The 13,754-nt window shown below is 28.3% G+C and overlaps 1 long non-coding RNA gene across 2 annotated transcripts; it reads right to left on the bottom strand.

The window, feature by feature from the left end:
* Positions 1 to 7,665: 7,665 nt before the first annotated feature.
* Positions 7,666 to 13,030, bottom strand: LOC119689885. Of its 2 annotated transcripts, XR_005253508.1 has the most exons (4): positions 12,830 to 13,030; positions 9,550 to 9,613; positions 8,037 to 8,373; positions 7,666 to 7,971 (listed from the first exon to the last, which is right to left on the bottom strand). It is a non-coding gene; the product is annotated as an uncharacterized LOC119689885 (long non-coding RNA). The 2 variants fall into 2 exon arrangements; XR_005253507.1 differs by lacking the exon at positions 12,830 to 13,030 and having other exon boundaries at positions 7,667 to 7,971; positions 9,550 to 9,773.
* Between the last annotated feature and the right edge of the window lie 724 nt (positions 13,031 to 13,754).

Raw genomic sequence — 13,754 nt, 5'->3', positions numbered from 1 at the left:
TGCTTTTGTATTAATAATGTCGCAAAGGAGGCAACAGCATTCTTTGTTTGATTTGTTACTTATTCTAGGCAACTATTGTACGGAGCAACTCTGTGTTTTTAACTTATAATGGCTTTACTTTAAATATTCATTGCGCAATGGTTGGCTTAATAGTGATGACCTACCTAATCCATAAATAACTGACAATCATCCTTAAAGAGAACACTTTCTCTCTACAAAACACATATTCGGTGTTTTGTATTGCAATTTAAGCTTTAAATTTAAATAAGCACTTTAAAACATTCATTAAGTGAATATTTCCTTTAATTTTTTTTATCCATTAGACATGAGAATCTATTGTTTTACGCACTAAGATGTGCTAGATGCTAGATGCTATTTATGTAGTGTAGCAAACTTTCGAAAAGTTATCGAAAATGAAACTTTTAAGTAAATATTGAAAAATTTTAAATATGAAGGCAATATATGAGACCAGACCGTTTAGGTTCTCACCTCCATAACCTTTCTTTCAAATCTAAATTAATAAATGATAATGGATATAAACATTTTTTGTCGGCCGTTACATATTCTCGACTGCCTGAATGTGGAGAAAAATCATATTTAAAAAAAGCTATAAGAAATAATAAAGATATAAGAAACTAATTTAATATTTCATACTCTTATAATGCTTAGTACTTTTATCCAAATATTAATATTTTAATATTGTTTTAGTTTACCTTTATCTTTTTTTTTTTTTCTTTGTGATTCACATATTGATTGTGTTAGACGACTTCGTTAAATAAAAGTCCAAATAAATGGTTTCTTTATGAAATGTTTAATAAAGCTAATACCTTAAGCACCAAACTTGGTTGGGGTGTAAGTGGCAGATGGGCATGGGCGCATGCAAACATATATATTTATACATAATGTAAACACATAAAGGCTGACAATTCAATCTGCCGATTTGTTAAAAGTAATGTGGTATTTTTATAATGGCAGCACTTATTATCAAAAACATAAAAAAAAAAAATATGAAAGCAGTAAAAAACTTATCTGAAAGGAGAAATCTTTTTAGTGAATATACTTAATGCTTGTACTCTATTATAAAGAAGAGGATATAAAAAAAAAACGTACACACCAAATATAAATCTCTTTGCTTTTGTTTATTTCTATATAAAAAATTGTTGCCTTGTATTTTATGGTTACTTGGTCAAGGAATTCAAAGCAAAGTTTTTTAAGTTACTCATACGCACTGGGTCACTTTTTGAAGCCATTTCAAAGAATACACCATAAGCGTCAAACGAAAGCGTAAAGAGAATTTTTTATAAAGATTCACAAATAAGGAAAATCTGTTGAAATATATGAAAAAATATTTATAAATATTATACATACTTATTCATATGTCTTATGTATATGTCCAACGTATATTTATAATATAATGTTAAAGAGATCGATGTTTGCACACATTATTATTGCATTATCCTTAATATTAAAAGTATTAAAAGTTTATTCTTATATATGAGAAAACTTATTTTGAATTTTTTTTATTAAAAGGCATTACATTGTAGTGTATGACAGAGTCTATATATGTATTAAAAATATATTTAATGAGTAATTATGATTTAAAAATAATTTAATAAAATAAATATTAGCTCTTAAAATACATATATAATAATTTGTATACAAATCTTTATTTGAATTTATTTAGCGGACATATATTTAATTAAATATTTAGCTTTATTAATAAAATAATAATTAAAAAACTCTTGTGTGAAAAAATTTATCTATAATTGCCTTATTTGATTAAAAATGAAAATATTTTAATTTAAATAAGTTTTCCATTATTCTTGCTAAAGTTTAGAAGTTTCGAAGCCCAAAGGTCATGGAAATTATTTTTGAAATAATATAAAAGTCATGATGTGCCTTGAAAGTTGTTTGAATTTTTATTAAGTGAAATTAATGAATTTATATCTGCTCGCCTATGTCCTTTGTATAACTTTTAACAATAAAATGAATCCAATTTAGCTTATATTCTGAACTTGCGCTCCATGTTGCATCACAGGCGAGGCACATAATCGCAGTGGTCTTAAGTCTTTACTTAGCCTGTGTAATTTTTGGCCTTTTCCTTTTCCATTTCCATTTCCATTTCCATCTTCACTTCTGTTTTTATTTTTATTTTTGTTTTTGTTTTTTGTTTTTTGTTTTTTGTTTTAGTTTTATTTTATTTCATTTTATTTTAGCATTGTTCGCGCATATTAAGAAAAACACCGTTTATAGGATAAATGCTAGAAAATAAAAATCTGTAAACGCAAGGGAACTGACATCAACTCACAAACACTATGCGCTCAAGTACACAACTGCATTCATATTGGAGCGGTTCAAAGACGGCAATACACAAATGGAAAATTCGCCGAGTCTCCGTGCAGGCGTCGGGCGTCAGGCGTCAGGAAGAGTCGCAAGAAGCCAACAAACAAAAGAAAGCATTTAAAACTTTGCGTACCATAAGAATGTGTACAAAGATAGATATATTCGCTTGGAAATATACTGAAGTTGATATATACAAACTCGGTACAAAGAACATGGAAATAGATAAGTTCTGTTGCCCTCCTCCCCCCCCTCGTCCACAATACATTGTCACCACTTCTCGAGAACATATTCTGACGGCGTAACATATACTCTGTCGTATGTAAATATATATTTATTCTTATTTGGCTACAAACAACGATGGAAATCAAATTAAGTCCCCTGTCGAGGGGTGAAGCAAGGCGCGACCTTTGCATAAATCAGCTACTTAAGCGCGGATTTAAATGCTTGTGAATGTGGTGTTGGGTTTATGCTGAACTCATGTGGAAAATTGCGTTTGGACTAAGAAAGAAAACTGTTAAAATGTTTTTTCTTTGCTTATATCTTTGTATATATCCGGAGCACGAGTACGAGTACGAGTAGGAGTACGAGTAGGAGTAGGAGTTTATTTAAATGTGTAAAATGGGCATATTATTTATGCACAATATGTTAAATGACATAAAACAAAAATTTCCCTTTCCTTAAACTTAACTTAACCTAATTTGAAGCTTTAGATTGCTTCAACTTTTGGTGCGATTTTTCATTCCAAACGAGCTCTCATTCGTGTGTCGGAATGTGCTTAAATAAGATAAATTTTATTAAACTGAATAAGGAAAATGATAAACATGTTAACTATGGTAATAATTAACAATTTCTTTGATGATTATATTTACAACCAATATGTATGTGTGTAAAGTACATATTTCCATCACAATTCCACATACGTATATAAGACAGTTAATTAGCTTTGAACATTAACGCAAATTAACAAAACAATTTAATGAATAATAATGAGCATTAAGAAGAATTAAAAGTAATTATAATTTAACATTAATTTAACATTATAATTAATAATCAATGAAACGAAGAGTAGCTCCAACATTTTTTTATTTTTTTGTTTATTAATTATTTGTAAATATAGAATCTGCAACAGAACATTTAGTATTACTTATCGATATAAAAAAGAATAAAATGATATGTAGTCCAAAAATTAAAAAATATTTTAACTTCAAGTGTGTATAGAGAAAAGTATATAGAGATAAGGCTTAAAACTTCTATCGTTGCATTGACGAAATTATATGAATTCCAGGCTTTGTATTCCCACAGCAACGAAATTAAGATCCTTATCTTCAAGTTCTTTATAACATATTGTCTTTATATTGTATACGAACATATAACATAAAACTTGGATACGTCAGCAATCGATTAGGTTCCGAAAATGGCTTGAAAATATGGATGCAGACCTGTTGACCTATGGATCTAAATATATGACAACTTTCTACTAACATTTACCAACAAGGTTATTTACTTACAATACTTACACAATATCTTCAATAACATTTTGAGCACATATTTTGTAGACTGATATTTCAGATTTCTGGATTATTGATTTTCTATAAAAAATAGGGAAAATATTTTGCGCTTATAGTAGCCACTCCTTTACAATTTTTGTAAGGATTCCCTTTTTTTTCTATTCTTAAAATTGCACGTTATCTTTTTTCTAATATAGAACAAAAATTTGTAAGTAAATATTTTATTTTAAAGATTATTTTTAAAATTTTTAAAATTATAAAGAGGTTTTATCGAACAGTAGTGAACTACAACAACAAAAATTCATTTTTATATTATTTTAATTAATTGAGTTTTTGGCTGACCATACAGTTGTTTCGAGTATTGCCAAATACCCATCATCAGTGGGCTTGGAAATAATTCTTGTATTTAATTATTCATGAATAATTATTTTTGAGACTGCAAGTACCAGGATTCGAAAATTTTATATAAAAACAAATTTATAGATTTCTTATTATGTCTTCCAGATTTAAAGTTACCCAAATTCGATTCTTATTCAACTCTAAAAAAACTGATGAGAGTAAATTCTGAACTCACGTTTCGGGTTTATATACATATATTTTGAAAACTTATAACAGACCTACTGATATAAAAATTTTTGGTAGGAAGAGTAAGCATAGCAGTAAAGGCAGTAAGAGATGTAATTAAATTAGAAATGTTCAACTCGATACGGATGCTGTTTTTGAGACAATGTTTCCCAAAACGAGTTTTAAAACTGGGATCGTTCATTCGTTATACAGAGAAACAACGTAACTTTGTCAATGTTTTCTCAAATTCATTAAAATCATTTCACCAAATTCTATAATAAATTAGACATTTCAGGAAGAGGCTTGACAGTGCAATCTCAAAAGCAACAAAGCACTTGAAGACGAACATCATTAAAATTAATAAAAAAGAAAAAATACTAGTAACTGATGAAACTAGTGTTAGAAATATTGGAGCTTTTGGAGATATCTTGCTATATAAGAGTCAGTGAAAACTGTGTATAAAAGTATAAATTAAAACATATATAATATATTTTTTTTTGCACATTTATTATATATATAAAATTTGACTTATACACTTATACTATAATATATATAATAAATACAAACAAGCCTCAAAATCTCGAAGCTTTGAAGACCATCATCGGCCGATTTATAATCATTGCTCTGAGCTAACCAACGATAAAACTACCTCAGTAGATTCCAATACTGTAAGAAGTTCCTTGTGGACATTTGATTTAAATTCTATATCAGACCTAATGTAGAAGTCCAAACAAAAATTTCACCGAACTTTTAATTATTATAACTCTATAGATAACTATATAATATATAGTTATATATATTATATGAGTATATAGATAACTCTGTAATATTATTTTGAAAATTTATGTCTATAATATAAACTACTTTAGTTTATGAAATATGTTATATTATGCGCTTAACATGATATACAATAGACTCTCTACATAACGAACTCTCTACATAACGTAATACTAACATAATAATCTGGGAATTACAGAGATGTCAAAATAATGCTCTCCAAATATCGAATGTTGTATATACTATAAAATGCATTCGCTATAATGAAAGATAGTTATAATATCAAGGATCATATTGTTCACTATATCGAGAGTCTATTGAATAGTATTAAACTTATAATTTATAATTTTTATATTACTTAAAAAAAAAGCCACATCCTATATAAGGACTTAGATATATATTTTTTTAAAGACAGCAAATACATTGATATTAAATGATACGCGTTAACATTAATCCTTTCTTGTTCCCATAATGACAAAAGTTGATGGAATACAAGGACTTTTAATATTATTCATATGCGGCTATATCTTTACAAAGTCGCCAATATACTAAAAGTTGAGTTCTGAGTTTAATCTGACTGTAAACTGTGAACTAGAACGTGTGTGTGGGGGGGGGGGGGTTAGGTTAAACTATCTTTGTTTATGTGATCAACTTCAAATTATTTATTGTGCGTTCTTTACGTTCTCATATACTTTTATATTCAATATACTCTTTATTGCACTGCAAAATACTGAAGTGATTGTTTTTAATATCTCTCCAACAAAGTATCACCTTATAAAAAAAAAGATGCTTAACCTTATGTTACAAGTCTTCCTCTTATTGTCTTCCTCTTACAATTTTATCGAATACTTGCTCATTGATTTCAGTTTTTATTTTTATGTTCACTTTTATTATTTTGCTTGTTGTGATATTTTTGCTATAGTGGATTCCTAGCTGATTTTCTACTATTCTACTATTGCCATAATCCGTGAGTAGTGGCAATTGTTGCTGCTGTTGCCATTTCTCCAATAACTTTCTTCGTTGTTGTTGTGGTTCTTGTTGCTGCTGCTGTTGCTGTTGCTGTTGGTGATGCTGATGCTGTTGGTGATGCTAAATCTGAAACTGTTTTTACTGCTGGTGTTGGTTTTATTGAAATTCGCACTAACCCAACCAATTCATATTCGATAGCGTTAATACACAAGGAGCGTATAAAATTTTACACTGAAATACCGCACTCACACCCAATTTATGCCAATCTCAATTCTTGCTGAAGCAGTGGATTCCTGCCCCTCGAACACTTCAATTTCATTTTATTTTATGTACTGTCTTTGGCTCTATTAGTTCCTTTTTTCTAAGCTCAAATAGCTTTGAAATTGTCAAAGTTTTGATATGTACTAAAATCCAAGCTTTGTCGGGCGTTGCGTATGTTTTTAAATTTTACTCGTAATGTGAAAGGGTGAAAGGGTGATAGGTGGCGTATCTGCGAGTTGCGAGTTGCGAGTCACTCCATGTGAATTTTTATTGGATTCAAGTTCAATTCGTTTTTATTGATTTGCCATTTGCACCCTCAATGTGACGGAAATTGTCAATGTTTTACAATAGTTTTCTTTCCAGATTTATTCGCCTGATAAATTTCAGTACTTTACCACTCGAGCTCAGTTTTATTTGTATATATATATATATATACATATGTATATTTGTTTTTTAATATTTATGTTAAGCTATGTAACTATTTTTTTTTTTGTTATTTGGAAATTTTTTATTTTGTTTTATTTTATCATATTATTTAATATAATTTTATTTACTACATTATTTTACTTTATTTTATATAATATTATTATGTACTGTTATATTACATCTAATTTTATTTTATTCAATTTCATATTTTATTCGATTTTATTTTATTTTGAATTATTTTATTCACATTTATTTTATTCTATTTTACATTTCTCTATTTTTTATCATTTTGTTTATTTTTTTATTTACATTTTATTAATTTATAGTATAATGTACTATAATATATATTTTATATAATATATATAATATATATTTTATATAATATATATAATATATATATAATACATATTTTATATTATATTATTTTATTTCTTCTGGCAAAGATAAGACATAATTCGTCTTTTCCTTTTTCTTTTCTTACTAACAGCTATGATAGTAAACGTTGAAAGGAAACCCTAACTGGCTCTTTTGATCTACGGCAATGATAGTAGTCGTTAAATGGAATCCCAGACCGAATATATTAATTCGAGATCAATATATAGTAATACGCCTGACAAATAACTTTGCAGTCATCGTTTTCATATATTTATTTATCGGAAGACTCAGAAACTTTTTAAAAATAAAAGTAAAACAAAATATCTACAAAAATCCACATACGAACACTCCACGATCTTTTCTTGGACATATCTTAAAAAATCATCTCTTAAAAAATTCTAAATTATTTAACGTATTTATTTATTACTATCGAAAAAATTAAATCATTTATAAACACACGAATATAAATATATCTTTTAAGCTACGTTTTATGTAGTGGTTAGATTTTCTAAACTAAATATATCATTAATTCCAAGGATTTGGTGTATGATTGGATTTTCAAATGCAGTATTTTCGTAAAGCCGTGGTCGTATTTAGCGCAAGTCAACCAACACAAATCCATTTGTTTACTTTAAGTTACAGATAGAAAATGAATTTTCATATACCATAATCCCAGATGTTCATCACATTCATTAGTTTAAGCTGTAAGGATCCTCAATATTAAACGTAAATACATAACCAAGTGAAACTAACAAAAAATTAAAAGATTTAGTTATTAAGAATAATAATTTAAGAATATATAGTAATTAATACCTTAAACAAGAATTTGTAAATGAAAACGCTTATTGACTCCCAGCATCATTGGGTTCTTTCTCCTGCAATGAACAGTCATTCTCAAATCCCTCAGAAAGTATATTTATAATATGCCGAATTTTCGGGTCACTGCTGCGATTCTGGTTGCAAAAATCTAGTACTGTTTGTATTTTACACCAGTAATTATTCCGTTGAGCGATTATAGCATTGATTTCCTTTTTAATACATTCCACATTAGCATTAATTTCTTCTACTTGATGCATTTCTATGCTTTTGTAACCAGTCGGAGAGGGATTTTGATCATTAGAGGAAGCCATAGTAATGTAAGTAGTTATAACTAAAATTTAGAAAAAGATTTAAATGTATGAACAACAATCTGTAAATACGAAGTCAAAAAAATATAATTACACAAAAACAGGGAATTGCAGATCATCCAGAAAGATGCTATGACGGGTAATACTGACAAATTTGCTTTGCTTGTTTCACTTTGTTTGTTAAACGAAGAGTAGAAACAATAACAACAACAACGTTTTTACAAAATTTACTAGAATATCTCCACTCTCAGTGAAACAAAGCTACTGATACTTTATTCGACAAATCATAATAACCTGCGTTATCATCTTAACAAAAAAAAGACTGTCGTTTTGAGGCTGTCAACTCTCTTAGAATGACTATTCTACTGATTTCTCTTAGCATTTCTTTATAATACACATATGCTTCTTATATATAGTTCTTATAGTTCTTAATAAAAAAAGGAAGCATTTTTATATTTATTAGAACACTAGACATTGTAATTATATCTAATCTAAGGCATTTCAAGTAAAAATAAAAGAAGCAAATAATTTTAAAATGAATTTACATCAATTACTTGAAAAATAGATTATTTTTCATTAAAAGTAAAGTAAAGACTTAAAGTACTTATTGTGTCAAGTTATCTTAGTTATAAGAAGGACCATAGCAGACAACTATATAACTATATTTTTTGTACGTAACCGGTCACTGCAACCAAATGTATCATTACAAGCTATCGTATCACTTCAACAGTTTGGATTTTTCCGGTATGGACTGTGGTGATGAGTACAACCTAAGGTGTCATCTTAATAAATTGAGTTTTTTCTCTATTATTTTCTGATTTAGTGCAAACTATCATATCATCTTAACAGATTGGTTCTCTCCGATATCGATATCTGTAGTCACTTCAACTATATCGTATGATCTCAACATATTTGATTTTTCTGATAATTTTTTCTATGGATTTTGTCACACTGTCTGCGTTTTTTTTTTATTCTTGGCAAACAAAGGCTTTACCACCTAAGTGGCGTTATTATATCTTCATATAAACTCTAGAACAACACCTCTAAACTTGTCTTAAATTCATGAAAGGTCAAGATAAATAGTCGTAAAACACAAAGCTATGTATAAGTATTTTAAATATATTACATACTGTCCCCTAATATTATCAGAACACTATTTTTTATAGTAAATTGTGTTTGTTTTAATCTATTTTACTTACCACTGGTATTGAAACAATTAATAATCTTTGATTCCCCTCACTTGAGTTCCCTTAGTTGAAGTTTCTAAGAATTCGAAAAAAAATTAAATTAAAATTGTTGATGGAAACTAAAGCTTGAAGTTTTCTTTTGATACTATTCTCTGATATACTTAGCCTTTCCAAAATAAATTTTAACTGAAAGCAAACCGTTTTAATTTAATAATTTTCTCAAAAACTCAATTTATGGTACAAACCATATTCTTATTTGAAATTAAATAAAGATTTTGACAAATAACACATCAGTTACTGTCAACTTAAATTTGAAAAGCAATCATTCCCAACTAAAATTTAACTTTGTCAATAAATAAAACTTCCTCGAGCATCAAATATATGAAGAAAAAATACTTGAGAGAATCTCCGGAAATTTTTTTGGGTTTTTCTTTTTTTTTTGTTTTTTTTTTAACAATCGCACTTAACAAATCATGTCGCATAATACTCAAATGCCTTATTCACTCCACTATCATGGGTTGCCTCAGCAATCCCTTTTTGGGTGCGTTCGTCGTGCACATGTAGTATGAGCAAGTTAATTTTAATATAAGCCCATAAGAAATACGGAAAAGTGAACAATGGACACATTGAGAGAGCTTCATGCAGTCTTCAAAATTGAACTATGCTTTTTTAACCCCGACTCGCTGCTCCGCATGTGGAACTGCTTTGTGGTGCTTACGTTCCTGCACGAGTTCATGTTGTGCTTACGCATCAGAATATTTATTTACGCACCACATTTAACACACACTACGGAGCCACTGCCTACAGATGAAACACTCTTACGAGTAGTTCTGGAGTGCTGTAACCATGCCTATGTCATTTTTATAAAAAAAAACATTTTTTTTTCTTTTCTGCTCCTTTTTGGATGATAGGACTTAGTGGTGTTAGTATGTGGGTTTTTTGAAGTGCGTCAAAATAAATGTGGTACCCAATACTTATATTCGGCAGGAAGCACGTGTTACGCAGTGTTCTTCATAAATTCCAAATTATACTTCCGTTCATATGACAACATGGAGTTAATGTACTCCAACTATGTATTTTCAATGAAACTAAGGATTTTTCTCATTTCACCCAATTCAATTGTCAAATTTGAAGTACTCGATTTTGGGTTGCAGTAAATTTGGCAGTAAATTTGATTAAAAAAAACGAAAAAGCGCTGTGGTGACGAAATTGAAACTAGTCAACTTAGTCACTTAAGTTTTTAATAAAAATATTTGAAAGATTAGTAGGATATAAGATATTATTATGTTTGAATAGGATAAACAGATTTAGGCTTCCAATAAGCACTATTTTCATTTCTATTTGAGGATAAATATTTAAATAATGGGAAAATGATTTTGACAACATATGATATTTTATGAATTTAAAGCAATTATGAAAAACAACATATAATATTCTTAAAAAAATTAATAGTACAGTAAAATCTCTGTGACTTACAGTGAAAAATATAAATACGATAGTCAAAGTTATGTGAAGGCAATGGACCTTTCGCATTAATATGCATCATATAACATTATAAAATATTATGCTATGAAAAACAGAAATTGTTTACAAAAAATAAAATAAAATAATAAATAGTACAGTGAAAGCACTGTTAAATCATAGACAAATAAATAGACTAACTAAACTTTAAATCTATTATTTCAACTATTCATTATTATTTAAAATTTTAATTTGACACAGTGGTCAAATTTATATAAGCTATTATAATAAATTAATTTATAGCACATAAGAACAGAATATACTTAAAAAAATAAGTAAAAAATATAGTTCAAGCATTGTTAATCATAGATAAATAACAGTTCCAAGCACGGCCGGGTCTACGCCCCGGAGCCACTCGTTAAGTGCCGTTCAACATACCCCAAAAGGGTCACACAAGCAGGTATGTATTACTTTAACATTTGTCGTTTATATATAGACCAATAACAAAATAGACTGGCTAAATGTATATAAACTCAAAAGTTGATAACTATTAGTTTTTAATAGCTAAATAGTCAAGATACCATTTAGATCTAGCGATAAAATAACCTACTAAAGTAAGCAGTTTTATAGTTCAGTTTCCTACAGGTTGCATAAATTCTACTGCATCTACTGATCTATATTATATATTATCTATATATTATATAGATCTTAAAATATATTTATATAATTATGTTCATTAAAAAATCTATTTAAATTATTTAATCAAATTAAACGTTTATATGAATCATTTAATTAAATTATTTTCATTCTATAAGGTATCAAACCTATACCTTGTATCGAATGCTTCAGATACAAGAGAATTCAACATAATATTAATATTAAATTTACACATAAATGATTGTACTCATATTAATATACGTATTTATACAAGTATTAGATATAGGTCATTAGGTAATTATATAGGCAATTAGATTTAAGAAAAAATAAACGTAAGACATTGTAAGTATTTGAACAATCAAATCTTGTTGATGGACTTAAGTGATGTTGCCTCCAAAGATTCAGATATAAATTAGTCGTTCTAAAGAACATTTCTCCTATCATTCACAGATGATAGGAAGTACCATATCACATGCCATTAAGATCTTTGCTAAAGAATGCCTAAAACGGCAATACAAAAACATTAGAATTCTTATATATTTAAATAACCCGGCAGCTTTAAAATCTCTTTAATTCTAGACCACCAAACTAAAACTAATCAAAAACTGCATTAATCTAATATTTGAGGTGACTACTATGAATAATGTAACGCTATTTGGGATATATATCATAAGTCCCAATTGATGTTAACGAAATAGTTAACAAGCGTGCGAAAGAGGGCGCATTAATTCCCTGTAATGACTCACGTCTCTAATGGCCAACTAAGTAATAAGTAATAAATTTTAAATAAATTTTTTAAAATTATATTCAATTAGATTGTGGTGAACTATAACATATCATATGTCTTTATATCAAAGCAAAATAAAATGCTTTTAAAATAACATTATTTAACTTAAAAATTGATTTTATGCGTACGTTATTAGATGGAACGCAGTGTATCTGCGCTTTTGCACCTACTCAACGCCATTATTGGCTATTTATTTTCTATAAAATACTTTAATTCTATCTGTATAATTTAGCAATGTATTGATGGTGAAAATTATAAGGTGTGGGTTTTTTTTTTTTGATTTAATATTAAAAAAAATATAACCCTCTTTACACCTTAAATTGCTTGAATTACTTTGCATTCATTCCCAAATTGTTCGATATTGTTCCACGCCAACTATTTACATACCTTCTGCTCCGTCACTGCACCAAGAGTTATTTAGATAACTTTTCTATATTATCCACAACATCAAACGAAAATATTTTGGCGAATTCACTTTTCGAATAAATTCCGAATTCTTCTCAACAATTCTAAACGTTAAAACAAACGCAGTTATTTATGAATATATCTATAAACTTTTTAAGGTTTGAACTTTATAAAATGTTTTCAAGAATTCAATTGTTTACTTAAAGTGACGTAGCCAACAAGAAAATACTAGAATCGTATGCCATATTTATATCACAGTGATTGTTCAATCAATTCCATTTTAAACAGCGTTCAAGGGTTTGTTTAGGATGACAACATTTTTTTTGAAAACGCCTTTGTTGTGTTTTAGTATTAAAACGATTAAAATATATTCGTTATTCATATCTAATATCTTATGTGGCGTTTACACTGGCCTCAAATGACTGATTTGGATCAAAAATCAGACTGATTTCTGCATACAAAATATCATATGCGCAAATGAGTTCCACACTCACGGAATGTATCTCATTTTACATAAAAAAGTTCCAACGTGTTGCAAATGAGTTCAAAGGAGTTGCAAAAGAGTTCCAATTGCAAACGCATACATTGAACATACCCTAAAAAAAAATTTTCATGGCATTTTGACAGTTTGAGACAGCTGTTTTTGAAATACTTACAAAAAAAGGTAAACAAATGTTTGGTGGTTGCATTTCGTTGAAAATAATGCACATAAAAAAAAATAAGTTCTCAATTTATATTGTAAGGTTTAAAGATATATTTAACCTTCATCCAACATTTTTTTGGCAAAGCCCAGAAATCAAATCAACAGGAAAGTTGAAAAATCAGCTGTTTGAAATGAGAAGAAATGAACTACAACTAATGTAAACACTTTCAAATGACTCATTTGAAATAAGCCATTTAAGGGCAA

Source organism: Teleopsis dalmanni, chromosome X (genome assembly GCF_002237135.1).
Source record: "Teleopsis dalmanni isolate 2A chromosome X, ASM223713v2, whole genome shotgun sequence".
Lineage (NCBI taxonomy): Eukaryota > Metazoa > Arthropoda > Insecta > Diptera > Diopsidae > Teleopsis > Teleopsis dalmanni.
The sequence above is the reverse complement of the archived record's forward strand: the minus strand, read 5'-3'. Positions and strand labels throughout refer to the sequence as shown.